Source organism: Vanellus vanellus (assembly GCF_965231255.1).
Source record: "Vanellus vanellus genome assembly, chromosome: 16".
NCBI lineage: Eukaryota > Metazoa > Chordata > Aves > Charadriiformes > Charadriidae > Vanellus > Vanellus vanellus.
In genome coordinates, this window is record NC_138921.1 from 9,633,246 (window position 1) to 9,655,009 (window position 21,764).

A 21,764-nucleotide genomic window follows, 5' to 3' on the forward strand; every position below is an offset into this window, starting at 1 on the left:
AGTGTTATAACTCCTTGGCTTCAGTTTGAATTAAAGAAATCTTTTTGCTGTAGGTGAGTGTAGTGTTCATGCACTCTTAACTTTGAAAGGAAAAATATTTCTACCGACTGTAGGTGTGGGGCAGTTTTCTTGCTGTAGTCTTCACTATAGTAACATCAACACTGTAATGGGGTCCTCTTGTGTTTGCCACTAATACATGTCTTTGCTGTTGGATAATTTGGAGGTTTTTTTTTTTGCTCCATATCCTTTTGCAATAGCAAAGAAATGCTTTCTTCAACACCGAAGCAATAAGAGTGTGTTCTGACCTGGGGAGTCGTAGTAAGGCTAATACACAGATTGCTAATTGCGCTGCCTCTAATCGTTTCCATTTCTTAGGCAACTTATATATACCCTCCATTCTTCTGTTTCCATCTGGCATTATGCACACATCCTTTCATTTCTGCTTCTGCCTTTTAGCCACACAGCATTAACTATATTATAGATGCCAGGGTGTGAAAACGCCATCCTTGGAAGCATGTGGGGAGGGGTCGGCAAAGAGTAAATGACTGGCATTAATCATGCTACAATTAGATTTCCTTGTTGAGACTTTGATATGTCTTTGGGTGACCAGGCTAACAAACTGCCAGTTTCTTGTCATTAACAAGCTCTGTCCTCATTAGTATCCACTCTTCTCAATAAAACTTTCCTTTTTCAGCATGTTAGAGGAGTAATTGGGGTAAAAGGATACTATCTTCTGTGCTTTGTATTGGTGTGATCTAACCTCTGTGGACTTACCTCTGATATCAGAACGGCTCCTTCACTAGCGAAGATAGTGGGACTGGAGCAATACAGAGTGGGTATTGCGGTCCCCTAGGGTGATGTACGCATCTGAGAGCATTGGACAGGGCCCCATGTGTTAGGCGGACAAAATAAAGTGTGGGTTCAGCTGTTTAATTACATAATGTATCCTGAGGCAGCATTACTACTGAGGTTGACTGCACAGAGCAAAGACCCGGGGTTTCATGAGGCCCAGAAGGAAGCGATGGCTTCCCTATCTCCAGCACTCTCCAGCTGCGGTCAGATGCCTCTCTGAAATACAGATTTTGGGCAGATGCAAGTTCTTAGTGCAGCATGGGAACAATTCAGTAAAACAGAAAACCCTTGCCTATGCAGAGTGGATATTTAATCTGGTCTAAACTCTATGTATTAGTAACACTAAAAGAGAAGAAAATACCTTCCAGGCCTGAAGATACAAACTTTCCTTTGAATACGTTTCCTGAAGCACCAGCAGCACCATGTCTGAAGGGTGATTTGTAATCTTAGCAGATTCTGAATCGCCCAAGTTGCTTTCTGCAAGTGGGAAGTCAACGTGACTCATGTTTTACCACTGGAGGTTTCTCAGAGCAATGCTGTTTTGACAGCAGCAGTGTGGCTTTTGTGGTATCCTTCAGTTTATCAGGGGACTTACATCTTAGGTTTGTTACTGAGACTTCATTTCACTATCTGGGAAGCCTTGTCAGGTTATGACCATTTGCTCATACGAATGGCTTAAGGCTGTTGACAAATGCTCTTATCCAGACTGGATTATTTTCAGAAGCCTTGTACATGTTCTGTCAAAGATGTGGAGCTTGGCACGGACCATAATCTGGTATAGAGGGGTCTAAATAAATCACTCCAATCTTGATATCTTTACCCAGAGTAAAGATGTACCAATATAAAGATCTATATGAGCTTTAAAGCTATTACAGATTTAAGGTAATGGCCTTAAAATATCTGAATGTTGTCCTTTTGCCTGATATCCCCTCTTGATCATTTTATATTTTCTCTTGTTTCTCGTACAGTAACAAATGCAGACTTCTGTTCATGTTGTGGGAGCCACAGGGTTGTTTAGTGGTATGGTCTCTGTCCTGAAAAGCTTAGTCTGGATAAACGAGAGAAAGTAAGGGTGAAGTGAGCATTACCTATGCGTGACTGAGGAAGAATGATGCAGGGAGAAGGCTAGCGCGCATAATTATCACCCGCTGACACTGCTAATTGACATGTGATCTCCAGGATTTTGATTAAGGATCTTCTGTACAAGACCTTCCTTTTTCTTTGCTATGAGTGTGCTTTTTTGAGTGATTCTTGCTGGCTTTTTAGTGACAACGGGCACAGCAAGCCTAGAAATAGTGTGAGAAGCATGCTTTCCACAGTTGTGCTTTGTGGCTGGACCTGATTGTAAAATAAAAGCCATAGAAATGATGGCAACATCTTCCTGAATCTAGTGGGAAGCTAAACATCAAGTTTTAAAGTACCCCATAGGACTTTTTTCTTTTTTTTTTTCTTCCTTGGGACCCTGATCTACAGGATTTTTCTCTGTCAGTTATGGTAGTTGCTTCATGTCTCAATCACTTTTCTCCAATTCATTGTTCACCAAAACCTGTGCCTGAACTTTACACATGCACATTCTGGCTGCATAATCCAGGACCAATTTAAACCTTGAGTGCTTTATTTCTCTGATTGGGTAAAATGTTTCAGCAGACTACTTTCATTTACCTGTCAAATTCTGGTGCAGAGCAAAACTGAAGAAAGAAACCGGGGTGGCAAGTAAACATACTCTTCTTGTTCCTGGAGAACTGTCAGCTGTGCACAGATGGCCTTAGGAGAGAGTAGGCACTTCAGGCTTCTTAATGAAGAAGAAGGGAAAAAAAAAAAAAAAAAAAAAAAAAAAAAAAAAAGAACACGCTGGTTACTGAGTGATTCATCCGTTCAGCTACACTTGTCTTTTACATGCATTTCTTCTGCTTCTTAATATTATGTGGTACTTAAGAATAAGCATCTATTGCCTATTCATCCCCTTAGTCATGGCAGAATGAAAAGCAAATGTGAACTTCCTCCGTCCTCTATCACCAAGTTCATTTTGTGAACTTGGCGTTCAGTAGACCTTGAAAGAAAGGGCTGAGTGACTTGGTCATACTGGAGCGGTAACAAATCAGATGGTATCTCTGTATGTGATAGACCAGGAGGTTTTGAAGCTGCTGCTTAAAAAAAAGCATCTGCTTTTAAGAATCAAGCTTAAAAATGAATTGACAGTCAGGTCAGACGGGCATCACAGAGCTACTCGAGCAGGTGATAAAGCAGTTACAATGCAGAAGGCTCCTTTGAATTTCCCAGTATACAGTTTGTGTGCAGTCAGCTGAATCTGAATGTGGACTGGAAGATGCAAAGTGGTAGTGTCTGGCCAGGCTGCCTTTCTCTGACATACGCCCTAGAATAAAAGCCAGAAATTTCCTTAGCTCTTGCAGAGATGCTTGGAATATACCTCCATTATTAAATTAGATGACTATTTCTACTTCCTTAGGTATCACGTTAACGTTTTGTCAGCAGAACTTGGCTCGATACTGGATGCTTCTCCATCTCTGACTCAGGGATTTTGCATACTTTACAAATAAAGCCGTTGAGACTGTCATAATTTTATATACTGTATTACTAATAGGACTTTGTAGTGTGTCCTGCTCTGGAAACACTAACACAGTTCTGAAGACACCTGTGGAAGCCAGCAAAGGCCGTCCTGCTGCAGCAGTTGTGGCAGTGCTGCTTCTTGCTCATCAGAAAACATGAAGAGTGTAAAAATAATTACCGGTTTCTGGTGTCTGTAAGGATGAATTAGCTTCCTTTGGTATGATGTCTCACTCTGCCACTGCTTGCTCAGGCAGCTGCAAAAGATCCATCTTTTGTTCCCCTGCCCCGGGATGGAAAATACTTCAAGAGGACTTTTCTTTCTGCTGATGGCCTACATGTCTCTGTCCAAAATCACAAACGTGCGTTAGTAGACGAGGCACCGATGCCTGTATGTTAAACCATTTTCAGTATTCCTACACCCGCTCTAGGATAAGGATCATTATCCTGAATTTTGTTCTTAATTTTGTCTACATAATTACATTCAAAACAGTGTACTAAAATGCAGATGCCATTCTGGAATATCACTTCAAATAATTAAAGGAGAAAGATTTCAAAATTCAGGAATGTGTAATTTAATTTACTGGAGGAATTGTCAAGAAAGCCTAATTGTTTACTCTGTAGCATCATCACCTTCATCTATTTTATTGCATAAATATTTAATAGGGGTCCTTTTGCGAAGACAATACAAGAGAAAAATATTATCTTCCATCATAAAGAGTTAATCATGTGTTCTCCACAGAATTAATAGTCTATGTTTATGTTACTTTTTTTTTTTTTTTTTTTTTTTTTTTTAAAGATTTACAAAATACATTGATGCTGTGAGTTCAGCCTTGCTCCCACTGCTGCCTGGCATCCAAGTCTTGGTTCAGTGGAATCAAGACCAAATTTGAACAGGACAGCTGTACTCCATGTCACTGAATGTTATTTGTTACTACGTAAGTTCTTACTTTACTACAAATATCTGCTCTGTATGAAAGGCTGTGGAAAGCAAGCAAAGCACATGCAAATTGCAGAAGAAACCATGCAAAATAGATTTTCCAAATGAAATACGACATGCCATGATAACTTCTTCAGCACTGAAGCAGAAGAATACAACAAGATGCAGAGCAGAATAATTTGTTTGCTGATCTTTTGCACTGCAGTGCCGTACATGGTAGTCCCGGGCCAGGAGAGCGTCGTGCTAAGTTCGTCTCAAGTACAGAGTGAAAAGCCTCTTCCCTTCAAAGCCCCGGCAGTCTGTCTGTCTGTCACTAAGCTGGCAATGAATTGGTCCTCAGTTGTATGTGGAAACTGCAACTAACATAAAGTTCAGATTCTCACAGTTTAGAAATAAAATTCAGAGGTTTCAAAGTTTTCCGGATGTTTGATTCCATCTCCCTCCGTAGCACCAAGGGGTTAGTTTCCTTTATGCTCTCTTGGCTGCCATTTGTTACAAACAGACTCAACATCTTCCTATCTTAATTATAGGCTTAATTAGAAGAAAAGATCAATATTTAGGATAATAAAAGTACACAGATAATTAGAATAATAAAACTCCAAAGATAATGAAAACAATTAAACTACTTTTCTGGGTGATGTGAGGATATGGAATAATCTTGGTTGGGTCTGGCATTTTGACTGTAGGGAAATTGTGTCTGACCTCAGAATCTGGAATCGACTAGGAACAAAAAAAAAAAAAGTAATACGGAACGGAGCATTTCCCTTCTTATTCTTCTGGACTGTAATTGTCCACCTGAAAAAATACTTAATTCACTGTCTTCAGGATCAGATGGTGATCATCTGCTTTCCCGTTCTTGTAATGCAGGCAAGAGTCCCACCCACAACCCCTGTTTGAAGACCTGTAACTTCTGGTGAGAGATCCACCTGCTAACACAAGTTAAGCTTCAAAAGGCAACAGAGATCTTTTGAGTTCCTCTGAGTAGGGACCAGATACTGAATAAGTTCGATTTCTGAAGCAAGCTGCAAAAAATTTGAAATGTGTCTTTTTTTTTCCTTGTTTTTTCAGCTGAAATTTTCTTCTGTTTACTAAAAATAGAGGGATTGGGCTCATCTCCTGCCTCCCTTTTCTCCTCTTAGTACTGTGTTGTGATGATAAAGGCGCTGTCCTGTCCTGGGCTGCTTCAGCCCCTTTCCGATTGAACTCTAGCACCGTTCTGGTGCAAATCGGTGAGACCCTGTGGTGATGTGGAGCATCTTAGTGTGGTTTCCATCATAAGGGCTTGGTGGCCCAGTTGTGCTTGTTTTCTTCCCATCGCTTGAGGCTTTTGGTTCTTACAGTTCTCTGAGTGTTTCCACTGGCTTGTGGTCATCATCTAAGAATGCTATGCAACTCCACCCCCAGCCTGACATTTTTTTAGCAGGTTAGTTTGTTGGGGGTTTTTGAGAATTCAACTACTTCTGTGAAAATAAGATCAGTGTGGACATGCTGGGAGAAAAGAAACAGTGTTATGGTTCAAATGGTGAAGGGGAAAAGTCAAGTAGCTGTTCTCTGTAAAGCTTTCTTTGGCCAGGGCTCCTGCTGGGTTTTGGTTGTTTTCATTGCTGTCTCTTCCGCCTTCCGTTAAAGCTGGTTCTATCTATTATTTATGAAAAGCGAAGGCTTATAGAGTGGTCCCAGTGAAAAGGTGCTGTGTGCGCAAGGAAAGCAGAATACACTCAGTAGCACAACTATAAGAAAAGTAAAATTGATGGCCAAATTCTACTTGAGGACAAAATGTTAACTGGGGGATGTGGAAGCAACAAGATATGCTTCTATCACTTTGTGAGAGAGAGCGAGCTCTTGGTCTGGGCAGAAGCAAAGTTTCTGTGTGGCTGCTGGTGCTGGAGAAATATTTTTGTTTTTATTTTTCCCTCTCTCTCTTTTGGTTAAAAGAAAGCTTCCCTTCCCCTCACAAAAGAGGCGCTTCTTTTCACAGGGAATTACTTGAGGATTTGTGCCTGTGGAACAGTGAATCAATACTTGTTTGCGAAAAGCTTCAGTTAAAGTGGGACAAGTGGAGATTAGCTAGATGATCTGCTGGTTGTCCATCACTATAGATTTCTCGTTGTTAGACAGAGAGGTTTATCTTGCCCTCCCTGTTCAGAGCTGAGAAGTGATCTGAGACAAACTGTTTGGCTCACAGGAATTAAAAATAAAAGCTGTAGGTGCCACAGAAGCAATTGGAAAGAAGGACTCCTCTGAGGGAGTGATGTGGACACCTTTCAACTTGTTTGTGCTCTGGGCAGACTGCCCCCACTGAAATTTCTGTAATTGCTAAAGGAAGCCTGAACAGGCAGAGGTTATGGGGTTGGGGTGAGGTTAATTAACCTCCAGTTTTGCAATTCCTGTGTAGGGATGGCCCCAAAATAGTGAAGAAGGATCCAGTCTTGGAGGGGTCCTTTTTTTTGTGGCTGGACCCTTGTGCCCAAAACAGAGCTGCGTGTTTCTCTCAGCTGGTTTTGCCGAGGTGCCAGATGCCAGCTCTAGGGGTTTGACAAATTGACACTTGCCACAAATGGCTCAAAGATCCACCAAAATCAGGATGGCTCCAGGTGAACACAGAGGTTTAACCTCGTGGGTCAGACTGTGGGAGATAAGGTAGTATGCAATTTCTTCTGAGATTCAGACATGTTCAGGTCAGAATGAACCATACAATGTTTTTAATGTGAGTTTTTAAATTCTGTACACTTAGATCATTTTTATACCAGTTGGATTTGTTCCAGTGTTTGTTTATATTTCAATAGGGAATGGCAGGACTTTATGTGCTTTTGTCAGTGACATAGACGTATTAACCAGAGGTGTCTAATTATCTTTATTGATTAACCTTATCTTATAAAGAAGTAGTCACTCACTAGAGCAGTCCATATTCTGTACGCTGCAGAAAGACAAAATGATTAATTTACTCCCTGGATTGTACTGGTCTGTATGCTACAAGAGTAAATGATGGATAAGGGACAGCCTGCACTGTCTTGGGTCAGAACAGTAGGTCAGAGTCATTATTTACCTTTTGAATGTAGAGTGAGATTTCCTCTTTTTGCAAATCATGGCCCCAATTCACTTGTTTACAGGGAGAGGCAGAATTGGACACAAAGTTGTGTTCTGCCTTATACATGTATAAATACAGCGCTCTGTTACAGTAGGAATGAAGAATATGTAGAGGGAAATAGGACCTGTATTTCTGACATGAATTAGAAAAGCTGTCTGTTAAAAGTCTATAGAGCTTCACTGTTAGTTTCTTTCCAGTCATACTTTTTAACCTGTCTTTTGCTGTGATGCCAGGAACAATTCACCACAGCCAGAGTGGATATTTGCTTAAACAACGTTTGGTTTTGGTTTTGTTTTTGTTTTTTTTTTTTTTTTTGTGTCAGCCAGTAATGTCTTGCTTGCTTCTGAGCAATCCACCATTTACTCATCTCGTGCTATGTTCGAAGCTCTTGCTTTGCTTTGTGTTTGTAAGTCTCTCGTGCAGTAAGATCCTGGTGCATGATGAAGGATCCTAAACACAGTTTAATGACACAATCTAACGTTTATCCAAGTTTGTGCGTGGTGTGTATATATGCGGGTGGGTATGGTATGGGTGTAAATACAGTCTCTGTCCGCATCTGAAGATGCCTGTGTCTTACAAAAGTCAGACAGGAATGCTCATCATGCATTGAAATTATTAGTATATTGTTATATTTAATGCAACAGAAACACAATGACTTAAGCAATAATCTAATCAATCCCAGAAAGAAACAGAAGGCTAACCCAAGAACGCTCTTTGCAGTGCCATGTGGGTCGAGAGAGCTGTAGGTTTTACGGCGTTCCTTGGTATGTTTTTCAGCCTCCCTTTTGCTTTATCATCTTCCTATCTAGTGTCTAAGGTGTAGTTTCATTCTCTGCACAGCCCACATTCTAGGTGTTTCCTAGTCTCATGTTTCATTCTGCCTTTTGTATTCTTGTTGGTTTTTTTTTTTTTTTTTTGTCCTAGAGACAGTCGTATTCATGTTTGTGTCTTGCATGGAGTTATCTTCTTACTTTGTTATTCTGACTGCTTTCCACGTTAAGGAGGCTTCCTCTTCTCCAGCCCGTCAAGTCAAGCCCCTCCACTGTAATAACCATATCCTTCTCCTATAGTAACCACTGTTACTATAAATACTACAATCACCTTAATGCTGAAACGGGTTTTTGCTCTCCCCCGTCTCTCTCTGTGATCACTCATACCCTTCCAAAGGAAGTCTAGTGTCCCTTGCTGCTTGGCAAAACGGGTCCCCATTGCTCTCTGGGGCTCTGGGTGATCCCATAGCATCCCAAATCATCCTGAGGGGTACCGAGTATGTCCATGTCCATCTTTCTGGAGAGGCTGGAAGAAATCATCTTCTGATCAGTCAGATACTTTTTGCTATTGGTAAGACAAATGTAACGGACTCAATTTTGCCTTTGAATTGTTTCACTTTTATTATATCCCACACAATACACTGACATTTTGATCTATGTCATACTTGTTTTTAAAAATCCAGTCATTTTGTGTGACATCCTCAAAATGGCTTGTTTTTCAATGGTCCAAACAGGATGATTAAATGTTCCAGGTTACACATAATAGCACCGTTGTAGTTTGGGTAGTGCCTTTTCCATCTAATTCATCAGATACACTGCTTTGCAGTATGCCAGTTACTCCTGGGGGTAAATCTCTAACTAGTGCTCCCACATGTGGTTATAGTATAGGCCAATGACACTAGAGTACGCTGTGCTGTTTATGCTGGCTGTGGTTTGTGCACGATCACCACTACAAATGGGCTCTCTCAGCTATTGCATACAACCTGAGCAGGCCAACCCTATGTTTTAGTCTAGTAAATTGTGATGTAACAAGCTGTTGGGTTTTTTTGAGGATGCTGCTTGGTGGTGATTTTCCATACTTTGGGAGCTGATGCCTTTAGACACGATCAGGGAGTTGTTACATGTCCTCATAGCACACAGGATGTCTGCTTATGCAGCTTTTAGCTGCTGTCCAGAGTACATTTTTTTTGTCTCTAGAGGACATGGACTCAGTGCTCAAAAATAAATCGCCCCCTCCTTGATGTAGTCCTGATTTTTGTGATTTCTGACACAGAGTTCAATTCGTGCGTTTCTTATTTAATTTTTGCATTACATATACTTGCGTAATTCTATTCAAATAAAAGATCATAAGATTGAATGACAAAGTGATAAACAGGCATTTGTATTTATCACAGATCCTGCAGATAAGAATTTTTCTGTAAGTCAAATCTTGTTTGCCCAACTGACATGACTGGTAGGACTTCTGTGACCAAAGAATAGTAGGAGTTTTCCTTCTATGGAGAGACATGCTAACCTGACCAGCTTTGCTGACAGCATATTCTGTTGTTTTCGAGCCTTTTGATTATCAAGGGCAGCTGGAGTTGGTTCTCCAGACATTAAAAAGAGAGAGCTTTTTAGGTTTCATCCTCTGTTTTCCAAATTTAACCCACAACATTTGTTCTAGATGATTGTATCACACAGTATAAAGTAAACTTGTGCTAGATTAAAAGCCATTTTATAGAGTTTACACTTTGCTAGTTTTATAGACTAACATAAAACATAAAGGTATCTTGGGATTTTTTGTTCCTCCATAAGAAATTGAAGATGTTTTTCTAGCTGCTTGGAAATAGAATGCCAGAATGTGCATTAGTAGAACATAACCATTTTGATCATGTTAATGCTACTCTGTGGGGCAAATTCTGCCTCACGAGGGCAACCTTAACTTTTTTCACTTTTGGAATAATTATGATCAATTACGATCTGTAATCCAGGGCTTAATTTAATCCATGGATAAAGCATGTGCTTTGTCTTCATCTTCACCAGCCAGCTGTTAAATGGAACAGAAGGGAAACATTTATCACGGAGAAAATTTGTTTTTGAAAAGTTTGTGTTATAGCTTCGATTTCATCAAGTGCTGTAAATCAAGGATATATAGGTTTCATTAGTGGGCCCCTTCATGAGGTTGACTGGTTAATCAACGCGCACGGAAAGATTTACTGTCTCTCTCCCCACCGCCATTCCAAAGGCCTTTGCACTTTATCTGCAGGCCCGCGGGGCTCAGGCTGGTCTGTGTTTCCACCGCAGCTGAAGGAGCTGATCCTGCGTCCTGAGGCGGTTGGCCTTAGGAAATGCCACACGGTGGGCCCCTAATGTGGAGAGGTACAATTAGAACAATAGTACTTAATTGATCTTTGGAGGAAAGGCGAGACCTGGAACGGTGCGAGCTGTGTGACTGCGCTTCAGGGTAGGCCGTGAGTCGCGTTTGCTAAGTGGAAATCTCTAAGTTGTCTCTAAAATTAATAAGCGCAGTTCCACAGCTATAAGGGTGTGTTTGGGAAAAGGCAACAACACCATGTAGTGACTTTATTGTGTCCCAAATGAAGACCGAGACCTGGGTGCGGGGCTGGACTGCGGCGTACAAACAGTGGTTTGCGCTCCTCCCGTGGCCAGGTGTGACCTGCTGTCCTGTGTGAATTCTGCAGTTCAGCTTGATAACCGTCTGCAGTTTTTCTATTACGCAGGACAAAGCATCACTATTGATTTTTACAGCTTGATGAAATTTATTTCTGTTTTCTTGCCAAATCAGCATAAAGGGGGGGAAAAAAAAATCACAAATCATTGCACAGAACTAGGGAAAATTTTCACACTTAACGAGAGTTTTGTACTTACCTCTCTGAAATTTTAAAAAGCATGTGTGTTGGACTATTGCTAATAACTTTTCCTCTGGAAATATCATTGTTGAAAGCAAACTGCTTGCTAGTGTGACCGGTTGTGGTGTGGAAAATCACACCGTGCTTTTCACCTGATGAGGGAAACGGGAACACGTAGCAGTTGCTCTGGCTGGATGGGCTGAAGTAGAAGTCATTGAATACAATGACTGCGGAGCCTTCGTCCAGTGATCCTGCAGACATCACCCAGAAGTCGGAGCAGTAAACTCTGCTCGTGAAATCAAGTCAGCGTGAGCGTTGTTTCTCAGAAATCTCAAACCCATTTCAATTAGGAGAGGCTTTATGCTGCTAACAAGCACGTGGACCAGCCTGACATTTTATTGCCTGGGAAAGCATGGGAAAGGCTGATTTTAGCTAGCGCTTCGCTGGCTGAGGGGAAACCTTTTCACTACTTCATACTGTGCTGACATATAAATATATCAGGTATTCTTCCAGAGCGAGCAGCTACAGCAAAAAGAATTTCCTCCGTCCTCCTAGACTGTAGACCCACTTTTGATGTGGATTTACATACAAATAAAAGAGGAAAAACCTTTCCAAACTATAAATTAATGGATCAAATATTTCTAAATGAAATTGGAACGGCGTCTGTGGTTTTATTATCTTTTGCCATACAGGGCTGTCTTTGAAAGGGGAAAAAGCTTAGTGAAAAGTAATTTCAGAGCCTTGACTGCTTTTTGATTACAATTCGGGATTACGGTTTTAATCACCGCTTATCAAGTAATACCACAAACCTCAGAGCATGACCATCTTTCTCAGGGGAAGCCAGATTTAAAAGCCAATTTTCAGCAATCCTTCTTTCCCCCAAACTCGTCTAACATACATGGGGGGATAATAATCTGTGATATTACAAGAGACCTTAAGCAATGCCTGAAACTCTGTGTTCTCAGATTTCTTCTGAGTTTTCCTTATTGCAGTAGAAGTATTATTGTTCATCAGAAATACTGGCATACGTCTACGCAAGCTCTTGTTTCAAGGCAGCCTCCATTCGAGTGCAAGATATCGAGCACGCTCTCCCTTTCTCAAGCAAGTGACAGATTTTACACAGGCAAACTTGTCTAGGTATAAGTATGTGCATGTGTTCAGGGGAGGTCTGAAATGTATACCTTGTATTTATATGCAAATGGCTGCTGCAGAATGGCTTCGTGCACGAGCTGAAGCGCTCGCAAAGATGCGTATGAGCTAGCAGATATGGCCATGACAGATACTGGAGTTAAAAGATGGATTTTAACTCAACGTTATTGATATTGCATAGTTTTTCCACTGCAGGAGCTGGGTAGCAGCCCTGTGTCTGAAGCAAGGTGGGAGGGAGCCCTTGGTTTCTGCAGTGCATCGGGGAGCATGGCTGGGTGTTTGCAAGGGGAAAGACACTTGTTATACAAATTTTAAAGTGTTGTGCTTGGTAAGAAGGTAAAGTGGCCAAGATCAACCCTGGACCTTTTCCTTGGGTTTGCTTTGGTGACTCTGTCTCACAGCAGAGTGCCATGAGCCTCTGGTGTAGGACACCTGGTGAGGAATTTGGAGGGACTGGGTTGAATTCATAGCCTTCTGCATTGTCTAGAACCCTAGAGGAGAAGACAGTTTTAAGGGAGACCATTTAAGTGATACACATGCACGCATGGCATGGTTTGCCTTCTGTCTGCTGAAATGCATGTTGTCCATCTGTTCTGTCTCTGCTCTTAGAGCACTTGGGATGCCGATCAAGTGCTGGTGCCTAGCTGGTCAAAATGGCGGTAATTGTAGTTCATTCCCTGATCTGCTCTTCATATAGATGGCTATAAAGAGAGTGGGGAACTGGCACCTGCCAATGGGCCATGTTGTTGATTGTGTACACAAGATTCACAGTAGAGTTTGGCTTGGAAATGGCAGAATGATTCTGGTTTCTTACATGCATGTAGGGCTAAAACCAGTTGCACCTGTGTAAGTAACAGTTTCACTTATGTAAAATTTTTTGCTTAATTAGATTCTTTGGTGATTGCCTTAACTTCAGACATGGGTGAGAGGAGGATGTTTGTACTGATTTGATTAAGCCTGGCAGCTGTCTCTCTTGCTGGAAGGGATGCTCACAGAATATTTCTCATCCTCCCTGTCTGAGAGGTACCACAATGTCATATATACAAAGACCTTTCTCATTTTTCCTTAAGGACATTAAGTTGTGTGATGTTGTAGTGAGACAAGCAAGACTGAAGGAATGCTTGTGAGTGTAAATAGAGAACACTTTCCCTGCACATGATCTCAAAATCGAAATGTTCCGTGAGTCAGAGTAAAAACAATTCTAAAAGACTGGCAAAATATACTTTCAAAAGGGAGGGAAACCTTTTACCTATGGGTCCTCAGTCACAACATAGTCATAATAAGACTAGCTCAGAATTACAGTCTGGAAGTCCTGAGCTTGTCTGTGGGGTAGAGTAGCGCGATGGCTCAGATACGGGGAGCCTAGCATTTCTGTCCCTGTTTGTTTCTGCTTGCAAAATTAACGTCATCTTCAGCTGCTTGTTCTGCCAGCCTAAATTAATGTGCCAGTCTGCTCTAAAAAAAAAAAAAAAATAAAGGAAAAAACCCTCCACCCTGCTAACAAAATACATCAATGCCAGCAGCCCTACACATGAATGAACCTCAATAAACAAACCACTGTGCATGGGTGGCAGAGGAGGAGAAAAACAAGAAATTGATAAAGAAATATATTTCATTTTCAGGCTTCTAAGATGTTGGCTTAAAAACAACAGGGAGAGAAAATAAACCCAGTCATATTTTAAAATAATGATTCTGGAGCTCTAGTCGCGCTACTCAAATATGGATTCATCTTAATCTGTCTCAAAGTGTGATTCCTGAACTTCTTACTACTTGTAGCATTCTGCTAAGGTATTGGGTAGGTTGGGTTAAACTCCTTCATTTAAGGTAGCTGCAGGAAATGGTCGTGCACACGTGGTCATCTAAAATGCCAAAGCAGAACAGGAGCACTGACTTGAAAGGGGATCATTAACAAGTCTAGGTTTTCATCAGAAGGGTGGAAGAAAATAAAAATCCCAGTATCTTTTGTTACATCAATTTTAGAAGTCCAAATGTACCATAAGACAGGTCTGTTCTGTGTCCTGGTCAGGAAAGGGGGCCCAGGAAGACTTAGATCTTCATGCATGTCTGTCTCTGCAAGTACTGATGCCCATATGCGTTTCCCTGTAGCATCTGAGCACTTCCTTGGTCTTTCACACTGTCTCTCAGACATCGGATATTCATGTTTTCCTGTAATGTGGATGACATACTGAGGCAGAAAGTCCAAGGGCCAAATACTTAAAACCTTAACTTGTCCCAAGATCCTAGTCTGTTTGTTGGTTGATTTTTGCAAGTGCCAAGCTCCCAATTGCAGGTGCCCATTTGCATCTTCAGAAGTCTGAGTGCTGCTTTGGACCTACTCCTAGGTGATTTGTCCAGATCGTAGCATTAGTTTATTGCCTGTGGGAGTCTCAAATGTGATACTGGAAATGCCAGTCTCATTATAGATGTCCAGGGATAGGGTAGTGCCATGTGGATGTGGCAAGGGAGGGAGGAAAGGTACGGCAAGGGACTCATTCACATCTTCCTCCCATTTCTTGCTGAAGAATGATGTCCATGATATGCTAATATTTGAGGGCTGCCTTGCCCTGTACAGGCAGAGGCTTTGTGGACTTCCCTCGGTTGTGGTCATCCCTTGCAGTATTAGAGCATTAGAACAAGGGGGTTTTGCCGCGTCTGTCTAGTGTATTGCTCACCATTGCTCACCACATTTGATTTATTGTGCTGTGTAGGTTTTTCCCCATGCATCCGTAGAAAACATGGAATAAATGACATAGACTGAGTGAAATCATATCTCCCAAGCCTCCTCTGAAAACTTAATTAAACCCACAGGGTCTTGTTTGGGTGTAGAAAAACAGCAGGATGTGAAGTACTGAAGACCAGTAAATAAATTATTGGTGCTTCTCGCTATTTCACTGTGCTAGTAGTGATGTGGGAAAAAGCCCAAATCTATTCTTTCTGCCGGACCATTTTATTATTAGCAGCTTCTCTGTGTTTTATCCATGACTTCTGGTTGAAGGAAACTGCACTGGGGAAAAGAGAGTTTTTAAAGGTTGGACTTAAGCTCATAAATATACAGGGAGCTTCTCCACTGAGCCTGAAATTCGTTGCTCCTATTTTTCATCCAGTATATCTCATCACGCAGGCTAAACCAGAGACTTGTGGCTGCAGCTTGGAACATAACGCAACTCTATGCAAGCTGCCTGGGTACAGCGGTGGTTGCAGGGGCTGTAGGGGCAAGAACGAGGACAGAATCTAGTGGCCTCTGTAGTAAAGCGTAGCACGTACAGTCGATTAGCTGGAAAATGTAGGGCCATCCTTAATCATTATCCCACTGTTTGGTAACTTTATCTATTCCAGTGAAATGTATTTTATCCTTCCAGTGCTCCATTGAAGTAAGAGCTTGTGGATGTTTCCCAGCTGAAGAACTGAGGTGAAGTGACCTAGTCAAGGTCACACAGGCAGTCTGTGTCGGAGCAGGGATCGGAACCGTTTTTCCATTGGGCTGGCAATAATGGATGGGGCTGAAAGAGAAGTATGTGCTCTTGCCAGGTCCAGGCAGCAAGCAGAATACAGGAACAGCACGTGTATAATGAATAAGACAGTGGCATGAGCTCCTGACAGCCACAGGAAAGGCTAAATTATATTCTGTGCCTGCCCTTCCTCCTTATTCAGTGGTGGCAAAGTCTGGAAATGAATGGTACCTGAAGCTGACTCAGTGGTACTTCTAGTCTTCACCTCTTCTGTGAAACATGATACGCCTTAGCCTTAAAAACCAGTGAAAAAGGGGAAATGCCAATACAGTAGTGCTCCATCCCAGTGTCCGTGCCTGGAGGCCATGGCCATGCAGGGCTGGCTAAAGGCACTAGAGGGGAAGGGAGGAGCTTCAGAAGGACATAGGTTGGCACAGGAAAGGTTACAGATGGAGACAGGATTCCTGGACACTTTGTGTCTGGGCACAAAGCCCTCTGGCTGATTACCTTTAATCTGCCAGTATGAAGCAGAGGAGCGTGTAGGAGGAAGGGGCCCGACTTCTGCTTCTGTGTAGGAGCAGCCAGATGGATTTAGAAGACATCAAACTCTTTCCTTTAGGGTCTTGTTGATCCACTTGGTTAATCCTGTCCTCATATAGGTAGTCATTAATGGAAAGACGCTGTGGCTTGGCCTTTTCAGAGACTGATTATTAAATAAGATGGTCAGATTCAGTTTGAGTAATAGCTGAGTTTTCTTCTCCTTAATGAGGCTGAAGAAGAGGAAACTTCATATCTTCTGTTTTACGTGTAAAACATTTTACATTTACATTTCTCTTTAGGGCCTTTCCTTTTAATGTTGTAAGTACAAGTGGAGAACATGCAGTTCTTGCTGTTGCCACATGGAAATGAATAATGGTTTTGGGCAAAGACCAAACTCAGTTTCCAGAAGGTTGCTCTTTCCTGCCCATTCATCTATGTGATGTATAAAACGAACTCAAAATATACTGGCACGAAAAAAAAGCCTGTTTAGTATTCAGGGCTTCAAAGACATTTAGCAACATTGTCTTCACCTAGGAACCAAATTATTTCTTCAAGAACTGTACAGAGAACACTTTGCTTTCAATTTACGGCGTGGTCTGTCGGAACGTATTGCAGCGGTGAGTGTCCTGTGACAGGATCACTGAATTTATACCAATAAAGGCTCTGAATACCTTCTTGCAAATCTACCTTGTCAGTCGGTGTGTTGGAGATTTAGATGAGGACACATACTTTGTGATGCTTTTTCCCAGCATTGTTACTGTTTCTGGAGGATGAATGTTCTACAAGAGAGAAGAATAAGAGGTAGGAGCCCTGTGGTTTAAGCGATAGATGTCCTTCAGACTATGTGTATGAGCTTCCTTCAGTAAACTAGTTAATGCATGCCCCAGTTTCCACTTTTTAAACTGGGATAGCCCCCCCTCTCTTCTTAGACCTTTTCTCCAGCCTGAATAGGTTGCAAATTCTCAGTTCCACAAAGAGGAATTACAAGGTTTTAATGTCTTTGAGAGAGGCCAAGATTTACCAGGGATGAGCTGTAACAGCCACAACTGCACTGTATACAAATATGAGGACAAAACTTCATATTTTACCAGGATTGAAAAAGTTGTGGAGTGTCCCCTGAAGTTGTGTGCCTTCCTTTGGACAAAGTAAAACATTTGATTATCTCATTGCTAATTTCATCTGTTTAATCTCGGCCTTTTGCTGATAACTGCTAATGATAGTAGGACTGAATTCACCAACTCATTCCAAATTTGCCAGCAGACTAATGACAACCAAGGTATTCTCAAAGGTCCATTCCCTGGTTGTTCTTTTTGACTTGTTCTGGTTTGCTTTGGCTCAGGTCTTATGGAGGGCAAGAGCTTTGCGCTGTGCTCTATCATTCCCACCGGTGAGAACCGGAATTCTCCATCACATAGTTTCTTAAGTTACCTGACCTCAGCATCGTATGTTGTGTGTGTGATTCATGGTTTCATTTGTACTGCAGAGCAGCAAGCAAACATCTCTGTCGAGTAGCTCATCATTATGAGGGTGCCATGCTCTTCTATGACTGGGTTAGGAGTTGGAATGACAGTTCAGGAACAAGGTAAAGCTTGGATTGGAAATGAGGAGAAAACCTCAAATCTTTATGAGAATGTGTGCTGCTTCTAGTATGCTGGTGAACTGATTGGGATAATGCTGGGTGCTGCCACTGGCTTCACTCGTTCCTGGAGATGTGAGGTATTTATTCATTCCGATTTATTAAAGAAAAATCATTCCCAAAGGCTAGTTTCATCAACAAGTTTAGAAGCAGAAAATAGGTCTAGTAAGTTAGTCTCTTAAAAGGGAAAAAAAAAAAAAGGAATCATGCTAAACCTAAATTTTTTTTGGTTTGTTGTGTTTTTTTTTTTTCTTGTTTTGTTTTTGTAGTTGCTTGTTTGTTTGTTTGTTTTAATTTGGCCCCTCCTTAAATTCTGGAGCAATTTTGGTAATGGTACAATAGCTGGCATGTGCCCATGCTGCCTCTCCTCTGATCGAGTGAGGTGTGCAGCATGAGCATATGCAAAGAGAATACGCACAATCCACTGGAGACACACAGGTTTCCACAGCAATTTTGTAGAAATCCATAACAAATGCATTGTTAGGTTGGTTTATTCCTTCTCTTTCCTGCTGCGTAAAGTATTTGATATTCAAATTAAAATGGTGCTTGTTTAGGACAATTCAGTTATAGAATAAGCCTGGTAATTGGTGCCCGTGGGACTGTTTACACTCTGCTTGGTGTAATCCACTTATGGAAAATTAATGAAAGGCGATTTCCTCCTCCGTTGTAGCTGTTTTAGTATGTACACTATGTTGTTTCCTCTTCCAGCTGAAGCTTCAGATGGTTATTTGGGGACAAAAGCTGCAGCAAACTAACACGCTCCCTGGAGAGGTCCTTAGGGTTTCGGGTGGCTTTGGCGAGGCAGAGGTCGTGCGTGAGCCCCGCAGCGCGGGGACTCAGAAATGCCCTCTGAACTACGAGCCGTTCCCACTCCCGGGGACGACCAGAAGGAGTAGTTTGCTACCGGTTTATATCCCTCCGTGGCATTTGCCGGTGGCAGCTGAGCTGAGCTGACCTGGGGGTTTGTCCAGCTGAGAGATGCTGTTCCCTCCAGAGCCCAGCACACATCTGCACCCGAATGTCCGGATCAAGCGGTGCCTCCCAGCTCCGGGCGGGGAGGCTGCCTTTGCTCGGTAGGCACATGGGCTGAGTCTGAATCCTGATGGAGCTAACTGGAATTGATTTTTCAGCTTCCTCAGCTAGCCGCGCAAGCCCCTTCGGTAATATTGAGGAGAAGGTAGAGGGGGGAAAAGAAAGGGGTTGTTATGCTCCTGTACAGTGCATGATATACACCGCATTTAGTGTGATGGGATGCCAGTACCGCTTCTTACCTGCTCGTAAAGGCACTGCTTGTCCTGCAGGTTGGGGAAGGGAGACAACCTCTCAAATGCCTGAGTCAAGCCTGAGCTAAGGCACAGCTGTCGCTGTGCATGGGCTTCCGATCTCCCATTTTGTCAGATGAGGGGAGAAAAGAATAAGAAAAGCCAGTATTTCTGCTCTCCTCGGGAATATTTTCTAGTTGTTTCACAGGCAGCTGGCTGTAAGGGCAGGCTGGGTGTGAAAAACGAAGTATTTCAGTAAGTAACTGTTCAATTTTACAAACGGTGCTAATGCACAGTTTTGGGCTGTGGGAGCCCTGAGTCAATACGGCCAAAGCAAAGAACTGCAGTTCCAGAGCAAATAGCAGCAGCAGCAGAGTTGGGAATACTGAGAGCAGAAGTAGCATCATTTTGTTATTCACAGTGGCTACAGAAAAATTCGCTGAGGAAATATCAAATGCAGAGAGCTGGAGGTCAAAGAGGAGAACAAAATCAAGACCATCCTAGCAAAATTACCAAGCTGCATTGCCTGAAAGAAAGTGAAATGAAATCATTGCCTCTTACCTCAGTAATAAGGCATCGGGGTAACATATAGGAAATATGCTCAGCTTGACCTAGGCCTATTACCTAGATACCATCTCTTGCCTCTCTTCTTCCAAATATTCCCTTCCCTCCTTCAGGCAGTGGACAGACTGTATTTTCTTTATCACTTCTAAGAAATGCCTTTTCTTTTTCTGTGCTCAGTCAGGCTTCCTATCTGGACCGTCACTCCTTTGAATCAAACGTACTGTAGCCTTCTCTCTCTTAGTGTCCTTAAAATCTGCATAATTCTCCCTGACCCAGGCACAACCACAAATGCTGACGTCATCTTTCCGATTCTCACTTTGCCTGTTCTCCTGGCAACTCCTTCAGGTGGGGACCCACCGTTTCTCAAGTCTCTGCTGCTTGACATCACCTTTGGAAATCCAAATGTTTTTGCCATAGTTTCTGCTGCTTTGCTCTTTATGTGTGGAGCACATCTCTGGGTTGAGGCACCTGCTCTTTCAGCCCGTCTCAAGATCTTTCTCTTCCATGTTTCTGCTAAGAAATGACTTAGGTAAGGTTAGATTGACCAAAAGAGGTAGGAGGGGAGGGGGAAAATTGTCCTTTTGTCCCCCTTCATCATCTCCCAAATTCATTTGCATCCATGAATAAATAGCAGGGGGCAAACTCTCCCTAGATATTGATGTGGAAAACATGGCAAAATGCGTTGTTGTAAAGGCGTCTTTCTCTGTACGGTCTACTGATGTGGTAACGCATGTTTGGGAAATGTGGTGTTTGCCTGATAGGGTCATTGTCAGTGGGGCCACAGCTGCTGTGCTTTTTGCGAGTTGGGCGGCAAATGCTTTGCTCAGCTGTTGTTTTACTCAGCTCAGCAACATCTCACACCTGTTCTACAAACCATGCAATAAACCTCACCTGCACAATGCTGTGTCTTGACTATTAAAAGCTTGATGTATTGCACGCAAGGTCCAACTCATAACGGCTTGCGTTCCACAGCTCATTTGGTATCGTTCTGAGGAGCATCTGTCTTAGCTACTGGCAGCGCGATCTTTGAAAACAAGCTTCATTTTGCATCTCTGTCCTTTGGAAGATGAGGAAGATTTACAACCTACAAATAATGATGATAGGTGAACTTGTGTCCTAGGGAATGGGATGGAGGCAATGAGCTTGAGAGATGAACAGCTCTGGGGTCATTTGGGCGTTCTCACTGGCGTTCTCAAATAGAGATGGATCAGGTTCACTCTGCCTTACCACTCAGCTGCGTTCCTGTGCAACAGCCGAATCTCTCTGTAACACGGCATTTTCCAAACACTGGGCCATCTACCAGACACCCTCAGAGATGGGATGGAGGAGAGACAAGGAAGCTTTTGAAGGCTGTTACTCAGTTCATCAAAACTTGGAGTTAGGAGGAAAAAGTTAGATGTTTTGGGAAAAATTGCGCTTCCTCAACAGTCACTTGAATGTCATTGAGAGGGACTCTGTTATCTCCAGGTGATTGGCACCTCCTGCTCTGGATTGAAGGAGACTCTCTGTTCGTATTAACATATCTCTTATCATTTTGTCACTTTTGAGGTCCCTGTGGACTTCAATTTTTTGCTTTAGGCATGGTGAACTTTATTATAATTTCATTAGAAGGAAATGATGAAAGAGGCTTGCTGGAGAAGTGTCGTGTTTCCTTGGGACTCCTGGGTTCAGTGACCAAGATCTCCAGTTGTCTTTTAACAAGCCCATCATGTTTTTTTTATGTATTAAATTCTCTTTGTGGATACTAGATGTAAATGGTAAATATTCATTAACTGGGGGAGATGTGTTGCACTTCTCGCCATGCAGCAACCCATCTGTGGAAGGCAGAGTGCAGTCTGTGGTCCACTGCGTGACCTGGGCAACGCTTTGTAAAGGGGGGATTGTTTAAAGAGGCTGTGAAGCTCAAATGCGTCCTTGCTGAAATTGGTGGAAGCCTACCATTGAGCGTGGCGGGAGGTGGGCAGTAACTTGCTATATAGCGGGTCTTATGAATGCAAGGACAGGGACACAGAAGGGTTTTGTTAAAATGGACTTGGTTAGCTCCGATTTTGGGAACCACTCAGGTGAGCAGTTATGGTGAAATAGCATTTTGCACAAGGA